The following is a 22,304-nucleotide window of genomic DNA, read 5'->3' on the forward strand; positions in this document are numbered from 1 at the left end:
AAATATGATAAAAAAAAAGTCATACTATAACATGTCGTCTAAAATATGATAAAAAAAAGTCATACTATAGCATGTCGTCTAAAATATGATCAAAAAGTCATACTATAGCATGTCGTCTAAAATATGATAAAAAAAAAGTCATACTATAGCATGTCGTCTAAAATATGATCAAAAAGTCATACTATAGCATGTCGTCTAAAATATGATAAAAAAAAGTCATACTATAGCATGTCGTCTAAAATATGATAAAAAAAAAGTCATACTATAACATGTCGTCTAAAATATGATAAAAAAAAGTCATACAATAGCATGTCGTCCAAAATATGATAAAAAAAAGTCATACTATAACATGTCGTCTAAAATATGATAAAAAAAAAGTCATACTATAACATGTCGTCTAAAATATGATAAAAAGTCATACTATAGCATGTCTTCTAAAATATGATAAAAAAGTCATACTATAGCATGTCGTCTAAAATATGATAAAAAGTCATACTATAGCATGTCTTCTAAAATATGATAAAAAAAGTCATACTATAGCATGTCGTCTAAAATATGATAAAAAAAAAAGTCATACTATAGCATGTCTTCTAAAATATGATAAAAAAGTCATACTATAACATGTCGTCTAAAATATGATAAAAAAGTCATACTATAGCATGTCGTCTAAAATATCATAAAAAAGTCACACTATAGCATGTCGTCTAAAATATCATAAAAAAGTCATACTATAGCATGTCGTCTAAAATATCATAAAAAAGTCATACTATAGCATGTCGTCTAAAATATGATAAAAAAGTCATACTATAGCATGTCGTCTAAAATATGATAAAAAAGTCATACTATAGCATGTCGTCTAAAATATGATAAAAAAGTCATACGATAACATGTCGTCTAAAATATGATAAAAAAGTCATACTATAACATGTCGTCTAAAATATGATAAAAAAGTCATACTATAGCATGTCGTCTAAAATATCATAAAAAAGTCACACTATAGCATGTCGTCTAAAATATGATAAAAAAGTCATACTATAGCATGTCGTCTAAAATATGATAAAAAAGTCATACTATAACATGTCGTCTAAAATATGATAAAAAAAAAGTCATACTATAGCATGTCGTCTAAAATATGATAAAAAAGTCATACTAAAACATGTCGTCTAAAATATGATAAAAAAGTCATACTATAGCATGTCGTCTAAAATATGATAAAAAAGTCATACGATAACATGTCGTCTAAAATATGATAAAAAAGTCATACTATAACATGTCGTCTAAAATATGATAAAAAAGTCATACTATAGCATGTCGTCTAAAATATCATAAAAAAGTCACACTATAGCATGTCGTCTAAAATATGATAAAAAAGTCATACTATAGCATGTCGTCTAAAATATGATAAAAAAGTCATACTATAACATGTCGTCTAAAATATGATAAAAAAAAGTCATACTATAGCATGTCGTCTAAAATATGATAAAAAAGTCATACTATAGCATGTCGTCTAAAATATGATAAAAAAGTCATACGATAACATGTCGTCTAAAATATGATAAAAAAGTCATACTATAACATGTCGTCTAAAATATGATAAAAAAGTCATACTATAGCATGTCGTCTAAAATATCATAAAAAAGTCACACTATAGCATGTCGTCTAAAATATGATAAAAAAGTCATACTATAGCATGTCGTCTAAAATATGATAAAAAAGTCATACTATAACATGTCGTCTAAAATATGATAAAAAAAAAGTCATACTATAGCATGTCGTCTAAAATATGATAAAAAAGTCATACTAAAACATGTCGTCTAAAATATGATAAAAAAGTCACACTATAACATGTCGTCTAAAATATGATAAAAAAAAGTCATACTATAGCATGTCGTCTAAAATATGATCAAAAAGTCATACTATAGCATGTCGTCTAAAATATGATAAAAAAAGTCATACTATAGCATGTCGTCTAAAATATGATAAAAAAAAGTCACACTATAGCATGTCGTCTAAAATATGATAAAAAAAAAGTCATACTATAACATGTCGTCTAAAATATGATAAAAAAAAGTCGTACTATAGCATGTCGTCTAAAATATGATAAAAAAAAAGTCATACTAAAACATGTCGTCTAAAATATGATAAAAAAGTCACACTATAACATGTCGTCTAAAATATGATAAAAAAAAAGTCATACTATAGCATGTCGTCTAAAATATGATCAAAAAGTCATACTATAGCATGTCGTCTAAAATATGATAAAAAAAAAGTCATACTATAGCATGTCGTCTAAAATATGATCAAAAAGTCATACTATAGCATGTCGTCTAAAATATGATAAAAAAAAGTCATACTATAGCATGTCGTCTAAAATATGATAAAAAAAAAGTCATACTATAACATGTCGTCTAAAATATGATAAAAAAAAGTCATACAATAGCATGTCGTCCAAAATATGATAAAAAAAAGTCATACTATAACATGTCGTCTAAAATATGATAAAAAAAAGTCATACTATAACATGTCGTCTAAAATATGATAAAAAGTCATACTATAGCATGTCTTCTAAAATATGATAAAAAAGTCATACTATAGCATGTCGTCTAAAATATGATAAAAAGTCATACTATAGCATGTCTTCTAAAATATGATAAAAAAAGTCACACTATAGCATGTCGTCTAAAATATCATAAAAAAGTCATACTATAGCATGTCGTCTAAAATATGATAAAAAAGTCATACTATAGCATGTCGTCTAAAATATGATAAAAAAGTCATACTATAGCATGTCGTCTAAAATATGATAAAAAAGTCATACGATAACATGTCGTCTAAAATATGATAAAAAAGTCATACTATAACATGTCGTCTAAAATATGATAAAAAAAGTCATACTATAGCATGTCGTCTAAAATATCATAAAAAAGTCACACTATAGCATGTCGTCTAAAATATCATAAAAAAGTCACACTATAGCATGTCGTCTAAAATATGATAAAAAAGTCATACTATAGCATGTCGTCTAAAATATGATAAAAAAGTCATACTATAACATGTCGTCTAAAATATGATAAAAAAAAAGTCATACTATAGCATGTCGTCTAAAATATGATAAAAAAAAAGTCATACTATAGCATGTCGTCTAAAATATGATAAAAAAGTCATACTATAACATGTCGTCTAAAATATGATAAAAAAAAAAGTCATACTATAGCATGTCGTCTAAAATATGATAAAAAAGTCATACTATAACATGTCGTCTAAAATATGATAAAAAAAAAGTCATACTATAGCATGTCTTCTAAAATATGATAAAAAAAAAGTCATACTATAGCATGTCGTCTAAAATATGATAAAAAAGTCATACTATAGCATGTCGTCTAAAATATGATAAAAAGTCATACTATAGCATGTCTTCTAAAATATGATAAAAAAAGTCACACTATAGCATGTCGTCTAAAATATCATAAAAAAGTCATACTATAGCATGTCGTCTAAAATATGATAAAAAAGTCATACTATAGCATGTCGTCTAAAATATGATAAAAAAGTCATACTATAGCATGTCGTCTAAAATATGATAAAAAAGTCATACGATAACATGTCGTCTAAAATATGATAAAAAAGTCATACTATAACATGTCGTCTAAAATATGATAAAAAAAGTCATACTATAGCATGTCGTCTAAAATATCATAAAAAAGTCACACTATAGCATGTCGTCTAAAATATGATAAAAAAGTCATACTATAGCATGTCGTCTGAAATATGATAAAAAAGTCATACTATAGCATGTCGACTAAAATATGATAAAAAAGTCATACTATAGCATGTCGACTAAAATATGATAAAAAAAAGTCATTCTATAACATGTCGTCTAAAATATGATAAAAAAGTCATACTATAGCATGTCGTCTAAAATATGATAAAAAAGTCATACTATAGCATGTCGTCTGAAATATGATAAAAAAGTCATACGATAACATGTCGTCTAAAATATGATAAAAAAGTCATACTATAACATGTCGTCTAAAATATGATAAAAAAGTCATACTATAACATGTCGTCTAAAATATCATAAAAAAGTCACACTATAGCATGTCGTCTAAAATATGATAAAAAAAAAGTCATACTATAGCATGTCGTCTAAAATATGATAAAAAAGTCATACTATAGCATGTCGTCTAAAATATGATAAAAAAGTCACACTATAACATGTCGTCTAAAATATGATAAAAAAAAAAGTCATACTATAACATGTCGTCTAAAATATGATAAAAAAGTCACACTATAACATGTCGTCTAAAATATGATAAAAAAAGTCATACTATAGCATGTCTTATAAAATATGATCAAAAAAGTCATACTATAGCATGTCGTCTAAAATATGACAAAAAAGACATACGATAGCATGTCGTCTAAAATATGATAAAAAAAAAGAGTCATACTATAACATGTCGTCTAAAATAAGATAAAAAAAAAGTCACACTATAACATGTCGTCTAAAATATGATAAAAAAAAAAGTCATACTATAACATGTCGTCTAAAATATGAAAAAAAAGTCACACTATAACATGTCGTCTAAAATATGATAAAAAAAAAGTCACACTATAGCGTGTCGTCCGAAAAATGAAATCTTGACTTTTTGGTCATATTTCGGAGGACACGATATAGTTTTACATTTTGGTCATTTTTCGGATGACATGCTATAGTGTGACTTTTTGTCAAATTTTAAACGACGCACTATAAATATGACTTCCGTTTAAATTGTTTCAGGCAACACAACAGTGCAGTTGTCAGCGTTGTCGTCTTACAGTCTAAAGGTCAGTGGTTCGATCCCCGCCTGGGACTTTCTATGTGGAATTTGCATGTTCCTGCATAGGTAATAAGTAAATTTAAGTATGTCATCCAAAATTTGGATGACTAACTTATGCATGTTATCATGCATATAGTCCATGATGTAAAACAAACATCATGTAGTCGTAATTGTGACAAAGTCACACTCCAAGCAAGAACATGCAATCCTCCACAGACAGAGTTCCAAGCCCCTGATCGAACCGAGTACTTCCTGACTGTGAGATGACAACGCTAGCAACTGCAAAGTTGTGCTGCCTCTACTGCATGTTCGTCTGACTTATATTACTTATATGACTTTTAATCATTTTCTTGAAGAAAGCACGGTGGTGTAATGGTTAATGTTGTTGCCTCCCAGTCAGAAGGTTGCAGGTTCAATTCTTGCCCTTGCCGTGGCTTTTCATCTAGGATGTTAATGTCATCCTTTCCCCGGAGAGTCTCGAACCTGGAACCTTCTGAATGGGAGGCAACAACACCAACCACTGCACCGTAGAACTCTCTTCAATAACATGTTTAAAAGTTATATAAGTCATATAAGTCAGACAAGCATGCAAGAGAGTTATCAAAAATGTTGAAGTTCCAATCCAGCGTTGTCATCTCACAATCAGGAGCTTCTGGGTTCGATGGGGGGTCTGGAACTTATTGTGGAGGATTGCATGTTATTGCTTGAATGTAATGTTTTACATTATTGACAACATGCATAAGTTCGTCATCCATGTTATGGAAAACAAACTTTACTTTCTGGTCATTAGTCTTGCAGGAATAATGAATTCACTTGGAAAGTCACAGACAGGAGTTGAACCCGGTACCTTTCAACTGAGAGGCAACAACTCTGACAGCTGCACCACCGTGTTAACTTCCATAACTTGAACGGAAGTCATACTATAGCATGTCATCCGAAATATGACTAAAAATTCATGCTATAGCACGTCTGAAATATGACAAAAAGTCATACTATATATAGCATGTCTGAAATATAGCATGTCTGAAAAAAGTTATACTATAACATGTCGTCTAAAATATGATAAAAAAAAGTCATACTATAGCATGTCCTCTAAAATATGATAAAAAAAAGTCATACTATAGTATGTCGTCTAAAATATCATAAAAAAGTCACACTATAGCATGTCGTCTAAAATATGATAAAAAAGTCATACTATAGCATGTCGTCTAAAATATGATAAAAAAGTCATACTATAACATGTCGTCTAAAATATGATAAAAAAGTCATACTATAGCATGTCGTCTAAAATATCATAAAAAAGTCACACTATAGCATGTCGTCTAAAATATGATAAAAAAGTCATACTATAGCATGTCGTCTAAAATATGATAAAAAAGTCATACTATAACATGTCGTCTAAAATATCATAAAAAAGTCATACTATAGCATGTCGTCTAAAATATGATAAAAAAGTCATACGATAACATGTCGTCTAAAATATGATAAAAAAGTCATACTATAACATGTCGTCTAAAATATGATAAAAAAGTCATACTATAGCATGTCGTCTAAAATATGATAAAAAAGTCACACTATAGCATGTCGTCTAAAATATCATAAAAAAGTCACACTATAGCATGTCGTCTAAAATATGATAAAAAAGTCATACTATAGCATGTCGTCTAAAATATGATAAAAAAGTCATACTATAACATGTCGTCTAAAATATGATAAAAAAAAAGTCATACTATAGCATGTCGTCTAAAATATGATAAAAAAGTCATACTATAGCATGTCGTCTAAAATATGATAAAAAAGTCATACTATAACATGTCGTCTAAAATATGATAAAAAAAAAGTCATACTATAGCATGTCGTCTAAAATATGACAAAAAAGACATACGATAGCATGTCGTCTAAAATATGATAAAAAAAAGTCACACTATAACATGTCGTCTATAATATGATCAAAAAAAGTCACACTATAACATGTTGTCTATAATATGATAAAAAAAGTCATACTATAGCATGTCGTCTAAAATATGATAAAAAGTCATACTATAACATGTCGTCTAAAATATGATAAAAAAAAAGTCATACTATAACATGTCGTCTAAAATATGATAAAAAAAAGTCATACTATAGCATGTCGTCTAAAATATGATAAAAAAAGTCATACTATAGCATGTCGTCTAAAATATGATAAAAAAAAGTCATACAATAGCATGTCGTCCAAAATATGATAAAAAAAAGTCACACTCTAACATGTCGTCTAAAATATGATAAAAAAAAAGTCACACTATAACGTCGTCTAAAATATGATAAAAAAAAGTCATACTATAACAGGTCGTCTAAAATATGATAAAAAAAAGTCATACAATAGCATGTCGTCCAAAATATGATAAAAAAAAGTCACACTCTAACATGTCGTCTAAAATATGATAAAAAAAAGTCACACTATAACATGTCGTCTAAAATATGATAAAAAAATCATACTATAGCATGTCGTCTGAAATATGATAAAAAGTCATACTATAGCATGTCGTCTAAAATATGATAAAAAAGTCATACTATAGCATGTCGTCTAAAATATGATAAAAAAAGTCATACAATAGCATGTCGTCTAAAATATGATAAAAAAAAAGTCATACTATAGCATGTCTTCTAAAATATGATAAAAAAAAAGTCATACTATAGCATGTCGACTAAAATATGATAAAAAAAAGTCATACTATAGCATGTCTTCTAAAATATGATAAAAAAAGTCATACTATAGCATGTCGTCCAAAATATGATAAAAAAGTCATACCATAGCATGTCGTCTAAAATATGACAAAAAAGTCATACTATAGCATGTCGTCTAAAATATGATAAAAAAAAGTCATACTATAGCATGTCGTCTAAAATATGATAAAAAAAAGTCACACTCTAACATGTCGTCTAAAATATGATAAAAAAAAAGTCACACTCTAACATGTCGTCTAAAATATGATAAAAAAAAGTCACACTATAACGTCGTCTAAAATATGATAAAAAAAAGTCATACTATAACATGTCGTCTAAAATATGATAAAAAAAAAAGTCATACAATAGCATGTCGTCCAAAATATGATAAAAAAAAGTCACACTCTAACATGTCGACTAAAATATGATAAAAAAAAGTCATACTATAGCATGTCTTCTAAAATATGATAAAAAAAGTCATACTATAGCATGTCGTCCAAAATATGATAAAAAAGTCATACTATAGCATGTCGTCCAAAATATGATAAAAAAAAAGTCATACTATAGCATGTCGACTAAAATATGATAAAAAAAAGTCATACTATAGCATGTCTTCTAAAATATGATAAAAAAGTCATACTATAGCATGTCGTCCAAAATATGATAAAAAAAAGTCATACTATAGCATGTCGACTAAAATATGATAAAAAAAAGTCATACTATAGCATGTCTTCTAAAATATGATAAAAAAAAGTCATACTATAGCATGTCGTCCAAAATATGATAAAAAAGTCATACCATAGCATGTCGTCTAAAATATGATAAAAAAAGTCATACTATAGCATGTCGTCTAAAATATGATAAAAAAGTCACACTATAACATGTCGTCTAAAATATGATTAAAAAAAAAGTCATACTATAACATGTCGTCTAAAATAAGATAAAAAAAGTCACACTATAACATGTCGTCTAAAATATGATAAAAAAAAAAGTCATACTATAACATGTCGTCTAAAATATGATAAAAAAGTCACACTATAACATGTCGTCTAAAATATGATAAAAAAAAGTCATACTATAGCATGTCGTCTAAAATATGACAAAAAAGACATACGATAGCATGTCGTCTAAAATATGATAAAAAAAAAAAAAGTCATACTATAACATGTCGTCTAAAATATGAAAAAAAAGTCACACTATAACATGTCGTCTAAAATATGATAAAAAAAAAGTCACACTATAGCGTGTCGTCCGAAAAATGAAATCTTGACTTTTTGGTCATTTTTCGGAGGACACGATATAGTTTTACATTTTGGTCATTTTTCGGATGACATGCTATAGTGTGACTTTTTGTCATATTTTAAACGACGTACTATAAATATGACTTCCGTTTAAATTGTTTCAGGCAACACAACAGTGCAGTTGTCAGCGTTGTCGTCTTACAGTCTAAAGGTCCGTGGTTCGATCCCCGCCTGGGACTTTCTATGTGGAATTTGCATGTTCCTGCATAGGTAATAAGTAAATTTAAGTATGTCATCCAAAATTTGGATGACTAACTTATGCATGTTATCATGCATATAGTCCATGATGTAAAACAAACATCATGTAGTCGTAATTGTGACAAAGTCACACTCCAAGCAAGAACATGCAATCCTCCACAGACAGAGTTCCAAGCCCCTGATCGAACCGAGTACTTCCTGACTGTGAGATGACAACGCTAGCAACTGCAAAGTTGTGCTGCCTCTACTGCATGTTCGTCTGACTTATATTACTTATATGACTTTTAATCATTTTCTTGAAGAAAGCACGGTGGTGTAATGGTTAATGTTGTTGCCTCCCAGTCAGAAGGTTGCAGGTTCAATTCTTGCCCTTGCCGTGGCTTTTCATCTAGGATGTTAATGTCATCCTTTCCCCGGAGAGTCTCGAACCTGGAACCTTCTGAATGGGAGGGAACAACACCAACCACTGCACCGTAGAACTCTCTTCAATAACATGTTTAAAAGTTATATAAGTCATATAAGTCAGACAAGCATGCAAGAGAGTTATCAAAAATGTTGAAGTTCCAATCCAGCGTTGTCATCTCACAATCAGGAGCTTCTGGGTTCGATGGGGGGTCTGGAACTTATTGTGGAGGATTGCATGTTATTGCTTGAATGTAATGTTTTACATTATTGACAACATGCATAAGTTCGTCATCCATGTTATGGAAAACAAACTTTACTTTCTGGTCATTAGTCTTGCAGGAATAATGAATTCACTTGGAAAGTCACAGGCAGGAGTTGAACCCGGTACCTTTCAACTGAGAGGCAACAACTCTGACAGCTGCACCACCGTGTTAGCTTCCATAACTTGAACGGAAGTCATACTATAGCATGTCATCCGAAATATGACTAAAAATTCATGCTATAGCACGTCTGAAATATGACAAAAAGTCATACTATATATAGCATGTCTGAAATATAGCATGTCTGAAAAAAGTTATACTATAACATGTCGTCTAAAATATGATAAAAAAAAGTCATACTATAGCATGTCCTCTAAAATATGATAAAAAAAAGTCATACTATAGTATGTCGTCTAAAATATCATAAAAAAGTCGCACTATAGCATGTCGTCTAAAATATGATAAAAAAGTCATACTATAACATGTCGTCTAAAATATGATAAAAAAGTCATACTATAGCATGTCGTCTAAAATATCATAAAAAAGTCACACTATAGCATGTCGTCTAAAATATGATAAAAAAGTCATACTATAGCATGTCGTCTAAAATATGATAAAAAAGTCATACTATAACATGTCGTCTAAAATATCATAAAAAAGTCATACTATAGCATGTCGCCTAAAATATGATAAAAAAGTCATACTATAGCATGTCGTCTAAAATATGATAAAAAAGTCACACGATAACATGTCGTCTAAAATATGATAAAAAAGTCATACTATAACATGTCGTGTAAAATTTGATAAAAAAGTCATACTATAGCATGTCGTCTAAAATATCATAAAAAAGTCACACTATAACATGTCGTCTAAAATATCATAAAAAAGTCATACTATAGCATGTCGTCTGAAATATGATAAAAAAGTCATACTATAGCATGTCGTCTAAAATATCATAAAAAAGTCACACTATAACATGTCGTCTAAAATATCATAAAAAAGTCATACTATAGCATGTCGTCTGAAATATGATAAAAAAGTCATACTATAGCATGTCGTCTAAAATATGATAAAAAAAGTCATACTATAACATGTCGTCTAAAATATGATAAAAAAGTAATACTATAGCATGTCGTCTAAAATATGATAAAAAAGTCATACTATAGCATGTCGTCTAAAATATGATAAAAAAGTCATACTATAGCATGTCGTCCAAAATATGATAAAAAAGTCATACTATAGCATGTCGACTAAAATATGATAAAAAAAAGTCATACTATAGCATGTCTTCTAAAATATGATAAAAAAAAGTCATACTATAGCATGTCGTCCAAAATATGATAAAAAAGTCATACTATAGCATGTCGACTAAAATATGATAAAAAAAAGTCATACTATAGCATGTCTTCTAAAATATGATTAAAAAAAAGTCATACTATAGTATGTCGTCTAAAATATGATAAAAAAGTCATACTATAGCATGTCTTCTAAAATATGATAAAAAAAAAGTCATACTATAGCATGTCGTCTGAAATATGATAAAAAAGTCATACTATAGCATGTCGTCTAAAATATGATAAAAAAAGTCATACGATAACATGTCGTCTAAAATATGATAAAAAAGTCATACTATAACATGTCGTGTAAAATATGATAAAAAAGTCATACTATAGCATGTCGTCTAAAATATCATAAAAAAGTCACACTATAACATGTCGTCTAAAATATCATAAAAAAGTCATACTATAGCATGTCGTCTGAAATATGATAAAAAAGTCATACTATAGCATGTCGTCTAAAATATGATAAAAAAGTCATACTATAACATGTCGTCTAAAATATGATAAAAAAGTAATACTATAGCATGTCGTCTAAAATATGATAAAAAAGTCATACTATAGCATGTCGTCTAAAATATGATAAAAAAGTCATACTATAGCATGTCGTCCAAAATATGATAAAAAAGTCATACTATAGCATGTCGACTAAAATATGATAAAAAAAAGTCATACTATAGCATGTCTTCTAAAATATGATAAAAAAAGTCATACTATAGCATGTCGTCCATAATATGATAAAAAAGTCATACTATAGCATGTCGACTAAAATATGATAAAAAAAAGTCATACTATAGCATGTCTTCTAAAATATGATAAAAAAGTCATACTATAGCATGTCGTCTAAAATATGATAAAAAAGTCATACTATAACATGTCGTCTAAAATATCATAAAAAAGTCATACTATAGCATGTCGCCTAAAATATGATAAAAAAGTCATACTATAGCATGTCGTCTAAAATATGATAAAAAAGTCACACGATAACATGTCGTCTAAAATATGATAAAAAAGTCATACTATAACATGTCGTGTAAAATTTGATAAAAAAGTCATACTATAGCATGTCGTCTAAAATATCATAAAAAAGTCACACTATAACATGTCGTCTAAAATATCATAAAAAAGTCATACTATAGCATGTCGTCTGAAATATGATAAAAAAGTCATACTATAGCATGTCGTCTAAAATATGATAAAAAAGTCAAACTATAACATGTCGTCTAAAATATGATAAAAAAGTAATACTATAGCATGTCGTCTAAAATATGATAAAAAAGTCATACTATAGCATGTCGACTAAAATATGATAAAAAAAAGTCATACTATAGCATGTCTTCTAAAATATGATAAAAAAAAGTCATACTATAGCATGTCGTCCAAAATATGATAAAAAAGTCATACTATAGCATGTCGACTAAAATATGATAAAAAAAAGTCATACTATAGCATGTCGTCTGAAATATGATAAAAAAGTCATACTATAGCATGTCGTCTAAAATATGATAAAAAAGTCAAACTATAACATGTCGTCTAAAATATGATAAAAAAGTAATACTATAGCATGTCGTCTAAAATATGATAAAAAAGTCATACTATAGCATGTCGACTAAAATATGATAAAAAAAAGTCATACTATAGCATGTCTTCTAAAATATGATAAAAAAAAGTCATACTATAGCATGTCGTCCAAAATATGATAAAAAAGTCATACTATAGCATGTCGACTAAAATATGATAAAAAAAAGTCATACTATAGCATGTCTTCTAAAATATGATAAAAAAAAAAGTCTTACTATAGTATGTCGTCTAAAATATGATAAAAAAAGTCATACTATAGCATGTCTTCTAAAATATGATAAAAAAAAAGTCATACTATAGCATGTCGTCTGAAATATGATAAAAAAGTCATACTATAGCATGTCGTCTAAAATATGATAAAAAAGTCATACGATAACATGTCGTCTAAAATATGATAAAAAAGTCATACTATAACATGTCGTGTAAAATATGATAAAAAAGTCATACTATAGCATGTCGTCTAAAATATCATAAAAAAGTCACACTATAACATGTCGTCTAAAATATCATAAAAAAGTCATACTATAGCATGTCGTCTGAAATATGATAAAAAAGTCATACTATAGCATGTCGTCTAAAATATGATAAAAAAGTCATACTATAACATGTCGTCTAAAATATGATAAAAAAGTAATACTATAGCATGTCGTCTAAAATATGATAAAAAAGTCATACTATAGCATGTCGTCTAAAATGTGATAAAAAAGTCATACTATAGCATGTCGTCCAAAATATGATAAAAAAGTCATACTATAGCATGTCGACTAAAATATGATAAAAAAAAGTCATACTATAGCATGTCTTCTAAAATATGATAAAAAAAGTCATACTATAGCATGTCGTCCAAAATATGATAAAAAAGTCATACTATAGCATGTCGACTAAAATATGATAAAAAAAAGTCATACTATAGCATGTCTTCTAAAATATGATAAAAAAAAAAGTCATACTATAGTATGTCGTCTAAAATATGATAAAAAAGTCATACTATAGCATGTCTTCTAAAATATGATAAAAAAAAAGTCATACTATAGCATGTCGTCTGAAATATGATAAAAAAAAAGTCATACTATAGCATGTCGTCTGAAATATGATAAAAAAGTCATACTATAGCATGTCGACTAAAATATGATAAAAAAAAGTCATACTATAGCATGTCTTCTAAAATATGATAAAAAAGTCATACTATAGCATGTCGTCCAAAATATGATAAAAAAAAAGTCACACTATAGCATGTCGACTAAAATATGATAAAAAAAAGTCATACTATAGCATGTCTTCTAAAATATGATAAAAAAAAGTCATGCTATAGCATGTCGTCCAAAATATGATAAAAAAGTCATACTATAGCATGTCGTCTAAAATATGATAAAAAAAAAAGTCATACTATAGCATGTCGTCTAAAATATGATAAAAAAAAAGTCATACTATAGTATGTCGTCTAAAATATGATAAAAAAGTCATACTATAGTATGTCGTCTAAAATATGATAAAAAAAAGTCATACTATAGCATGTCTTCTAAAATATGATAAAAAAAAGTCATACTATAGCATGTCGTCTGAAATATGATAAAAAAGTCATACTATAACATGTCTTCTAAAATATGATAAAAAAAAGTCATACTTTAGCATGTCGTCTGAAATATGATAAAAAAGTCATACTATAGCATGTCGACTAAAATATGATAAAAAAAAGTCATACTATAGCATGTCGTCTGAAATATGATAAAAAAGTCATACTATAACATGTCTTCTAAAATATGATAAAAAAAAGTCATACTTTAGCATGTCGTCTGAAATATGACAAAAAAGTCATACTATAGCATGTCGTCCAAAATATGATAAAAAAAGTCATACTATAGCATGTCGACTAAAATATGATAAAAAAAAGTCATACTATAGCATGTCTTCTAAAATATGATAAAAAAAAAAGTCATACTTTAGCATGTCGTCTGAAATATGATAAAAAAGTCATACTATAACATGTCGTCTAAAATATGATAAAAAAAAGTCATACAATAGCATGTCGTCCAAAATATGATAAAAAAAAGTCACACTATAGCATGTCGTCTAAAATATGATAAAAAGTCATACTATAGCATGTCGTCTAAAATATGATAAAAAAAAAAGTCATACTGTAACATGTCATCTAAAATATGATAAAAAAGTCATACTATAGCATGTCGTCTAAAATATGATAAAAAAAAGTCATACTATAGCATGTCGACTAAAATATGATAAAAAAAAGTCATACTATAGCATGTCTTCTAAAATATGATAAAAAAAAAAGTCATACTATAGTATGTCGTCTTAAATATGATAAGAAAGTCATACTATAGCATGTCTTCTAAAATATGATAAAAAAAAAGTCATACTATAGCATGTCGTCTGAAATATGATAAAAAAGTCATACTATAGCATGTCGACTAAAATATGATAAAAAAAAGTCATACTATAGCATGTCTTCTAAAATATGATAAAAAAGTCATACTATAGCATGTCGTCCAAAATATGATAAAAAAAAAGTCATACTATAGCATGTCGACTAAAATATGATAAAAAAAAGTCATACTATAGCATGTCTTCTAAAATATGATAAAAAAAGTCATACTATAGCATGTCGTCTAAAATATGATAAAAAAGTCACACTATAACATGTCGTCTAAAATATGATAAAAAAAAAGTCATACTATAACATGTCGTCTAAAATATGATAAAAAAGTCACACTATAACATGTCGTCTAAAATATGATAAAAAAAAGTCATACTATAGCATGTCTTATAAAATATGATCAAAAAAGTCATACTATAGCATGTCGTCTAAAATATGACAAAAAAGACATACGATAGCATGTCGTCTAAAATATGATAAAAAAAAAAGAGTCATACTATAACATGTCGTCTAAAATATGAAAAAAAAGTCACACTATAACATGTCGTCTAAAATATGATAAAAAAAAAAAGTCACACTATAGCGTGTCGTCCGAAAAATGAAATCTTGACTTTTTGGTCATTTTTCGGAGGACACGATATAGTTTTACATTTTGGTCATTTTTCGGATGACATGCTATAGTGTGACTTTTTGTCATATTTTAAACGACGTACTATAAATATGACTTCCGTTTAAATTGTTTCAGGCAACACAACAGTGCAGTTGTCAGCGTTGTCGTCTTACAGTCTAAAGGTCCGTGGTTCGATCCCCGCCTGGGACTTTCTATGTGGAATTTGCATGTTCCTGCATAGGTAATAAGTAAATTTAAGTATGTCATCCAAAATTTGGATGACTAACTTATGCATGTTATCATGCATATAGTCCATGATGTAAAACAAACATCATGTAGTCGTAATTGTGACAAAGTCACACTCCAAGCAAGAACATGCAATCCTCCACAGACAGAGTTCCAAGCCCCTGATCGAACCGAGTACTTCCTGACTGTGAGATGACAACGCTAGCAACTGCAAAGTTGTGCTGCCTCTACTGCATGTTCGTCTGACTTATATTACTTATATGACTTTTAATCATTTTCTTGAAGAAAGCACGGTGGTGTAATGGTTAATGTTGTTGCCTCCCAGTCAGAAGGTTGCAGGTTCAATTCTTGCCCTTGCCGTGGCTTTTCATCTAGGATGTTAATGTCATCCTTTCCCCGGAGAGTCTCGAACCTGGAACCTTCTGAATGGGAGGGAACAACACCAACCACTGCACCGTAGAACTCTCTTCAATAACATGTTTAAAAGTTATATAAGTCATATAAGTCAGACAAGCATGCAAGAGAGTTATCAAAAATGTTGAAGTTCCAATCCAGCGTTGTCATCTCACAATCAGGAGCTTCTGGGTTCGATGGGGGGTCTGGAACTTATTGTGGAGGATTGCATGTTATTGCTTGAATGTAATGTTTTACATTATTGACAACATGCATAAGTTCGTCATCCATGTTATGGAAAACAAACTTTACTTTCTGGTCATTAGTCTTGCAGGAATAATGAATTCACTTGGAAAGTCACAGGCAGGAGTTGAACCCGGTACCTTTCAACTGAGAGGCAACAACTCTGACAGCTGCACCACCGTGTTAGCTTCCATAACTTGAACGGAAGTCATACTATAGCATGTCATCCGAAATATGACTAAAAATTCATGCTATAGCACGTCTGAAATATGACAAAAAGTCATACTATATATAGCATGTCTGAAATATAGCATGTCTGAAAAAAGTTATACTATAACATGTCGTCTAAAATATGATAAAAAAAAGTCATACTATAGCATGTCCTCTAAAATATGATAAAAAAAAGTCATACTATAGTATGTCGTCTAAAATATCATAAAAAAGTCGCACTATAGCATGTCGTCTAAAATATGATAAAAAAGTCATACTATAACATGTCGTCTAAAATATGATAAAAAAGTCATACTATAGCATGTCGTCTAAAATATCATAAAAAAGTCACACTATAGCATGTCGTCTAAAATATGATAAAAAAGTCATACTATAGCATGTCGTCTAAAATATGATAAAAAAGTCATACTATAACATGTCGTCTAAAATATCATAAAAAAGTCATACTATAGCATGTCGCCTAAAATATGATAAAAAAGTCATACTATAGCATGTCGTCTAAAATATGATAAAAAAAAAAGTCATACTGTAACATGTCATCTAAAATATGATAAAAAAGTCATACTATAGCATGTCGTCTAAAATATGATAAAAAAAAAGTCATACTATAGCATGTCGTCTAAAATATGATAAAAAAAAGTCACACTATAGCATGTCGACTAAAATATGATAAAAAAAAGTCATACTATAGCATGTCTTCTAAAATATGATAAAAAAAGTCATACTATAGCATGTCGTCCAAAATATGATAAAAAAGTCATACTATAGCATGTCGACTAAAATATGATAAAAAAAAAGTCATACTATAGCATGTCTTCTAAAATATGATAAAAAAAAAAGTCATACTATAGCATGTCGACTAAAATATGATAAAAAAAGTCATACTATAGCATGTCTTCTAAAATATGATAAAAAAAGTCATACTATAGCATGTCGTCCAAAATATGATAAAAAAGTCATACCATAGCATGTCGGTCTAAAATATGACAAAAAAGTCATACTATAGCATGTCGTCTAAAATATGATAAAAAAAAGTCATACTATAGCATGTCGTCTAAAATATGATAAAAAAAAGTCATACAATAGCATGTCGTCCAAAATATGATAAAAAAAAGTCACACTCTAACATGTCGTCTAAAATATGATAAAAAAAAGTCACACTATAACGTCGTCTAAAATATGATAAAAAAAAGTCATACTATAACATGTCGTCTAAAATATGATAAAAAAAAAGTCATACTATAGCATGTCTTCTAAAATATGATAAAAAAGTCATACTATAGCATGTCGTCCAAAATATGATAAAAAAAAGTCATACTATAGCATGTCGACTAAAATTATGATAAAAAAAAGTCATACTATAGCATGTCTTCTAAATATGATAAAAAAAAGTCATACTATAGCATGTCGTCCAAAATATGATAAAAAAGTCATACCATAGCATGTCGTCTAAAATATGATAAAAAAGTCATACTATAGGCATGTCGTCTAAAATATGATAAAAAAGTCACACTATAACATGTCGTCTAAAATATGATAAAAAAAAAAGTCATACTATAACATGTCGTCTAAAATAAGATAAAAAAAGTCACACTATAACATGTCGTCTAAAATATGATAAAAAAAAAAGTCATACTATAACATGTCGTCTAAAATATGAAAAAAAAGTCACACTATAACATGTCGTCTAAAATATGATAAAAAAAAAGTCACACTATAGCGTGTCGTCCGAAAAATGAAATCTTGACTTTTTGGTCATTTTTCGGAGGACACGATATAGTTTTACATTTTGGTCATTTTTCGGATGACATGCTATAGTGTGACTTTTTGTCATATTTTAAACGACGTACTATAAATATGACTTCCGTTTAAATTGTTTCAGGCAACACAACAGTGCAGTTGTCAGCGTTGTCGTCTTACAGTCTAAAGGTCCGTGGTTCGATCCCCGCCTGGGACTTTCTATGTGGAATTTGCATGTTCCTGCATAGGTAATAAGTAAATTTAAGTATGTCATCCAAAATTTGGATGACTAACTTATGCATGTTATCATGCATATAGTCCATGATGTAAAACAAACATCATGTAGTCGTAATTGTGACAAAGTCACACTCCAAGCAAGAACATGCAATCCTCCACAGACAGAGTTCCAAGCCCCTGATCGAACCGAGTACTTCCTGACTGTGAGATGACAACGCTAGCAACTGCAAAGTTGTGCTGCCTCTACTGCATGTTCGTCTGACTTATATTACTTATATGACTTTTAATCATTTTCTTGAAGAAAGCACGGTGGTGTAATGGTTAATGTTGTTGCCTCCCAGTCAGAAGGTTGCAGGTTCAATTCTTGCCCTTGCCGTGGCTTTTCATCTAGGATGTTAATGTCATCCTTTCCCCGGAGAGTCTCGAACCTGGAACCTTCTGAATGGGAGGGAACAACACCAACCACTGCACCGTAGAACTCTCTTCAATAACATGTTTAAAAGTTATATAAGTCATATAAGTCAGACAAGCATGCAAGAGAGTTATCAAAAATGTTGAAGTTCCAATCCAGCGTTGTCATCTCACAATCAGGAGCTTCTGGGTTCGATGGGGGGTCTGGAACTTATTGTGGAGGATTGCATGTTATTGCTTGAATGTAATGTTTTACATTATTGACAACATGCATAAGTTCGTCATCCATGTTATGGAAAACAAACTTTACTTTCTGGTCATTAGTCTTGCAGGAATAATGAATTCACTTGGAAAGTCACAGGCAGGAGTTGAACCCGGTACCTTTCAACTGAGAGGCAACAACTCTGACAGCTGCACCACCGTGTTAGCTTCCATAACTTGAACGGAAGTCATACTATAGCATGTCATCCGAAATATGACTAAAAATTCATGCTATAGCACGTCTGAAATATGACAAAAAGTCATACTATATATAGCATGTCTGAAATATAGCATGTCTGAAAAAAGTTATACTATAACATGTCGTCTAAAATATGATAAAAAAAAGTCATACTATAGCATGTCCTCTAAAATATGATAAAAAAAAGTCATACTATAGTATGTCGTCTAAAATATCATAAAAAAGTCGCACTATAGCATGTCGTCTAAAATATGATAAAAAAGTCATACTATAACATGTCGTCTAAATATGATAAAAAAGTCTATACTATAGCATGTCGTCTAAAATATCATAAAAAAGTCACACTATAGCATGTCGTCTAAAATATGATAAAAAAGTCATACTATAGCATGTCGTCTAAAATATGATAAAAAAGTCATACTATAACATGTCGTCTAAAATATCATAAAAAAGTCATACTATAGCATGTCGCCTAAAATATGATAAAAAAGTCATACTATAGCATGTCGTCTAAAATATGATAAAAAAGTCACACGATAACATGTCGTCTAAAATATGATAAAAAAGTCATACTATAACATGTCGTGTAAAATTTGATAAAAAAGTCATACTATAGCATGTCGTCTAAAATATCATAAAAAAGTCACACTATAACATGTCGTCTAAAATATCATAAAAAAGTCATACTATAGCATGTCGTCTGAAATATGATAAAAAAGTCATACTATAGCATGTCGTCTAAAATATCATAAAAAAGTCACACTATAACATGTCGTCTAAAATATCATAAAAAAGTCATACTATAGCATGTCGTCTGAAATATGATAAAAAAGTCATACTATAGCATGTCGTCTAAAATATGATAAAAAAGTCATACTATAACATGTCGTCTAAAATATGATAAAAAAGTAATACTATAGCATGTCGTCTAAAATATGATAAAAAAGTCATACTATAGCATGTCGTCTAAAATATGATAAAAAAGTCATACTATAGCATGTCGTCCAAAATATGATAAAAAAGTCATACTATAGCATGTCGACTAAAATATGATAAAAAAAAGTCATACTATAGCATGTCTTCTAAAATATGATAAAAAAAAGTCATACTATAGCATGTCGTCCAAAATATGATAAAAAAGTCATACTATAGCATGTCGACTAAATATGATAAAAAAAGTCATACTATAGCATGTCTTCTAAAATATGATAAAAAAAAAGTCATACTATAGTATGTCGTCTAAAATATGATAAAAAAGTCATACTATAGCATGTCTTCTAAAATATGATAAAAAAAAAGTCATACTATAGCATGTCGTCTGAAATATGATAAAAAAGTCATACTATAGCATGTCGTCTAAAATATGATAAAAAAGTCATACGATAACATGTCCGTCTAAAATATGATAAAAAAGTCATACTATAACATGTCGTGTAAAATATGATAAAAAAGTCATACTATAGCATGTCGTCTAAAATATCATAAAAAAGTCACACTATAACATGTCGTCTAAAATATCATAAAAAAGTCATACTATAGCATGTCGTCTGAAATATGATAAAAAAGTCATACTATAGCATGTCGTCTAAAATATGATAAAAAAGTCATACTATAACATGTCGTCTAAAATATGATAAAAAAGTAATACTATAGCATGTCGTCTAAAATATGATAAAAAAGTCATACTATAGCATGTCGTCTAAAATATGATAAAAAAGTCATACTATAGCATGTCGTCCAAAATATGATAAAAAAGTCATACTATAGCATGTCGACTAAAATATGATAAAAAAAGTCATACTATAGCATGTCTTCTAAAATATGATAAAAAAAGTCATACTATAGCATGTCGTCCAAAATATGATAAAAAAGTCATACTATAGCATGTCGACTAAAATATGATAAAAAAAAGTCATACTATAGCATGTCTTCTAAATTATGATAAAAAAGTCATACTATAGCATGTCGTCTAAAATATGATAAAAAAGTCATACTATAACATGTCGTCTAAAATATCATAAAAAAGTCATACTATAGCATGTCGCCTAAAATATGATAAAAAAGTCATACTATAGCATGTCGTCTAAAATATGATAAAAAAGTCACACGATAACATGTCGTCTAAAATATGATAAAAAAGTCATACTAAAACATGTCGTGTAAAATTTGATAAAAAAGTCATACTATAGCATGTCGTCTAAAATATCATAAAAAAGTCACACTATAACATGTCGTCTAAAATATCATAAAAAAGTCATACTATAGCATGTCGTCTGAAATATGATAAAAAAGTCATACTATAGCATGTCGTCTAAAATATGATAAAAAAGTCAAACTATAACATGTCGTCTAAAATATGATAAAAAAGTAATACTATAGCATGTCGTCTAAAATATGATAAAAAAGTCATACTATAGCATGTCGACTAAAATATGATAAAAAAAAAGTCATACTATAGCATGTCTTCTAAAATATGATAAAAAAAAGTCATACTATAGCATGTCGTCCAAAATATGATAAAAAAGTCATACTATAGCATGTCGACTAAAATATGATAAAAAAAAAGTCATACTATAGCATGTCGTCTGAAATATGATAAAAAAGTCATACTATAGCATGTCGTCTAAAATATGATAAAAAAGTCAAACTATAACATGTCGTCTAAAATATGATAAAAAAGTAATACTATAGCATGTCGTCTAAAATATGATAAAAAAGTCATACTATAGCATGTCG

This window comes from Embiotoca jacksoni, unplaced genomic scaffold (genome assembly GCF_022577435.1).
Source record: "Embiotoca jacksoni isolate LCO1_2020_lvr unplaced genomic scaffold, fEmbJac1.0.p SCAF_12, whole genome shotgun sequence".
Taxonomy (NCBI): domain Eukaryota; kingdom Metazoa; phylum Chordata; class Actinopteri; family Embiotocidae; genus Embiotoca; species Embiotoca jacksoni.